This window comes from Ipomoea triloba, chromosome 5 (assembly GCF_003576645.1).
Source record: "Ipomoea triloba cultivar NCNSP0323 chromosome 5, ASM357664v1".
Lineage (NCBI taxonomy): Eukaryota > Viridiplantae > Streptophyta > Magnoliopsida > Solanales > Convolvulaceae > Ipomoea > Ipomoea triloba.
Window position 1 is genome coordinate 20,011,175 of NC_044920.1, and position 3,821 is coordinate 20,014,995.

The following is a 3,821-nucleotide window of genomic DNA, read 5'->3' on the forward strand; positions in this document are numbered from 1 at the left end:
CAGATAGCTCATGAATGCATAAGGAACGACCCGAAACCGGAGGGACTCGGCATAAGGGCTAGATAAACTTGGAGTAAGTGAGAAGGGCGTTGCACGAATAAACCTCCGAGATCAACTTTGAGCTAGTGACAAAGGTTTCGCAAGAATAAGCCTTTGAGGTATTTAAATAGGACTTGTATATACGCTCATATATACTTTCACATCTATAGCTTTCTTACTACTAACCTAGCACTAGTCCAGAACCTCGAAAAAAAAAAAGGAAAAAGGTGTGTGGTGTTGGCATGAAGCAGCAGGCAACCCATAGTCCTTAAAGGCGGTGTTCCCGAGTCATGGGATGGTATCCCTAAGAATTCGGTGAATACCCCAAAATACGCATCTGGGCATGCCGAAAAAGGTACGCAACCCAACGTGCAATCAAAAAAAAAAAAAGGTGTGTGGCGCTAGCATGAGGTAGTAGGCAGCCCGCAACCTTAACATCTATCCCGCTTCCCAGCGGTCGACTTATCATCTATCCCGCTCCTCAACGGTCGACTTGTTCTCTATTCCGCTTCTCAACGGATGCCATGACTAATAAAATCCACGTGGTGGGGCCTATGAGGCCGAATGAGCGTACTTCTAGTGTTAGTGGAACACCTAGCACCCAAGGGGTTAAAGAGGTCGTAGTCCACCCACCTAACATCTTGTGGCGTAAGAGGAACATGCGATCATACTAGGAGGCTGACTTGAGGATGGAGGAATAGACTAGCTTAGCTAAGTGGGGAGGTTGTTGAATTGGAGGAGGAGATAGATGATGGGATTGAAAGTTTAGGGAGATTGATAGGGCCTATATCTTATACTTATCATAGTCATTATCCTATAACTATAAGAAGTAGGGGACTTATGATAGGGTTACGGGGTATGGGCTCAGTTTTTTCTCATTGGGGCCAAGCCCAATAATCAAGAGTGGTGCAAGATAGGCCCCGCGGAGGAGTAGTGCATGCTAGGAAACGGACCAGTGCACGCAAGAAGCCCAGAGGAAACAACGCATGCTAGGAAGTGGCAAATTGTTGTGTGGGCCACGGTCCACAGAGTACTATGTGGACCATAGCAACAAGTACATTTTTAATATACTAAATATACATTATTTGTGTACTGAATGTACATTATACAATATACAATATAATGTACATTCAGTACAAAAATAATGTACATTCCCTGAATACAATGTACATTATTTTTATACTGGATGTACATTATATTTATACTGACTGTACATTATTTGATAGTATGGTCCACACAATAATGATTGCTAGGAAGTTGACCGGTGCGCGCAAGGAATAGTGGAAGCAAGGAGAATGACCAGTGCACGCCAGGAGGGGCGGGAGCATCGCCCGCCACCCTCGCTCGGAGGGGGGCGCTGTGAGCGGCGATTGTCGCCCGGCACACGACGCCCAAGGCGTGCAACGGCTCACCCCGTCTGACGGCACACGCAGGGAACAATGCAAGCAAGGAGAATGACCAGTGCACGCCAGGAGGGGCGGGAGCACCGCGCCACCCTCGCCCGGAGGGGGCGCCGGTCGTTGAAGGAATTTTCTTATTTATTACGCAAAATTTGTTTCCATTAATCTCACAATTATAATGGTTTAATTATTCTTAGAATTTGGTAAATAAAATTTTGTTACCAATTAAGCTTTATTAATTTTTTTATTAATTAATTAATAATATTAGTTTGGGCGGAAAAGTTGAAGGAGAGCATATTACTTTTATTAATAGTATTGATATTGATATTGATTATTATTATTATTATTATTATTCAAAACAGATAAATAAAGTCTTCACAGTTTCTATATTTTCATTTTTAATGATCATTTATGTGTTAGGGTGGGTGGGTGGTAGGGGTTCTAAAATCAATTATCAAATTTTCCATTATTGAATATCAATTAAGAAAGTAGCATGTAGTTGGCCAGAACTGGCGGCTTTTATTTCCTAATTAATAATGTTTATACTCCGTCTAGGTATTAATCTCTACGAAACTAGCAATTTGATTTATGAATAATTCTATTTATACATTTTAATATTTATATAATATACTGTTTAAAAAGAAAAAACAACTAATATTAGTCCGCGATTGACTCCCCTGTGAGACTCTTACAAATCTTTATATGTGAGACATGTAGGGTCAATATTCAAATGTAATACTTATACTGAAAAATGTAGTGCTTATCAAGAATAAAATGTTTGCTACTTAAAAATGAAACTGTAGTGTTTCCTCGGTCTTATTTTACTTGTCTTATTTTCCTTTTTAGTTTGTCTCAAAATGCTATCTTCTTTTCAAAATTGAATATCACCATCATTCTACTTTTCACAATTTAACCGCATGAGTTTTTCTTTATTTATTGCTTTTATTTTTAAAAGTAAGGAAAGTGATGGACATAATTGAAAAATACATAGCATTTACTTTAATTTCTTAAAATACATACAAAACGTAAATTTGACAACCAATTTAAAATGGAGGGAATACTTTTAAGAAAAAATATAATACCTTTAAATTAAAATGTTAAAATATTGGCCCTATTTGGTAAATAATTGGCCTATCATCTAATTTTGACCTATTTGACCATTATTAGCTGTTTGCCTTGGTTAAAAAATTAATATAAGTGTTCGGTTAATAAGCTTTTTGTAACTCCAAAATATTAAATTTCAAAAGGCTATTCAAAGCAGCCTTTGCAATTAGCATTTCGAGAAAAAAATTATACTAAACAACTATTAGCTAATAGCTAATTTACCAAACATTTTTCTACAATCAGCTAATATTATCAATTAATTATACATTCTAACCCAATCAGTTAACAAAATCAGCTAATAGCCATTTACCAAACATGGCCATTATATTTTCATTAAAGTATTACACTTCTCCTTATAAGTAACAAATATTTTATTTTGATATCATTGGTTCGAAATTTTTTTTACCTTGACGCTGTTTGGTAAATAATCAACTTATCAGCCAATTTTAGTTTATTTGACCACTATTAGTTGGTAAATAATAAGCTTTTTGTAACTCCAAAATGTTAAAATTCAAAAGGCTACTCAAAGCAGCCTTTTCAATTAACTTTTTGAGAAAAGAAATTATACCAAATAACTATCAACTAATAACTAATTTATCAAACAATTTTCTACAATAAACTAATGTTATAACCCAAACAGCTAACAGCCATTTACCAAACAGGGCCAAGAGCCGACTAGCGTATAGACTAGCGATTGCTATTTCAATTAAAATAAAAAAGTCACAACAGAAATGCGACCTTTTGGTCATCCAAATCTGACTTTCAGTCTTCAACTAATCCTTTCCTCCTCTTTCCTAAGACCAACAATATTTGCTTATATAATCTCAAAAAATCTCTCAGCTCCTCCGTATCTGGCTGGCCTGAGCACCACGCAGCGCAATAGTCCATTCTTGCAAGCCAGCGCCACCATCAATTGGTGTAGAACAGTGCCGCCATCCACCTAATCGCCGTCGTGTGGGTAATCTTCTACCTATCTTCCCAACTCCCGTTATTAATTTGTTGTATATATCATGACGGAGCATCGTGTGCGTACATGCATGCCTGGTGTTCGACAAATTGTTTTCTTTCTTGATCATACATGGGTCACAGCTTATAACCCCTGACTTGTTTTCCCCTGCACTCATTCAAAGAAAAAGTATGCTTTTTTGAACTCTCGGCTAACATATTGTGATCAATGCTTATAGCTAGTTAGATTAGAGTAGGATGTTAAGCCTATAGCAATTAGCAACGCTGTTACTCTGTAATTCCTTTTTTTTTTTTTTTTTTTTTTTTTAATTT

The 3,821-nt window shown here is 36.9% G+C and overlaps 1 protein-coding gene across 2 annotated transcripts in view; it reads left to right on the forward strand.

The window, feature by feature from the left end:
• The first annotated feature begins 3,304 nt into the window (after nucleotides 1-3,304).
• Nucleotides 3,305-3,821, forward strand: part of LOC116018721 (phosphopantothenate--cysteine ligase 2-like) — a 6,179-nt gene continuing 5,662 nt past the window's right edge. Inside the window, exon 1 of one of the 2 annotated variants that reach the window (XM_031258688.1) lies at nucleotides 3,305-3,497. The gene's annotated coding sequence lies outside the window, so the exon portion shown is untranslated. Of the gene's footprint in view, nucleotides 3,502-3,821 lie in introns of both variants that reach the window. The other variant, XM_031258687.1, reaches the window with a different exon arrangement.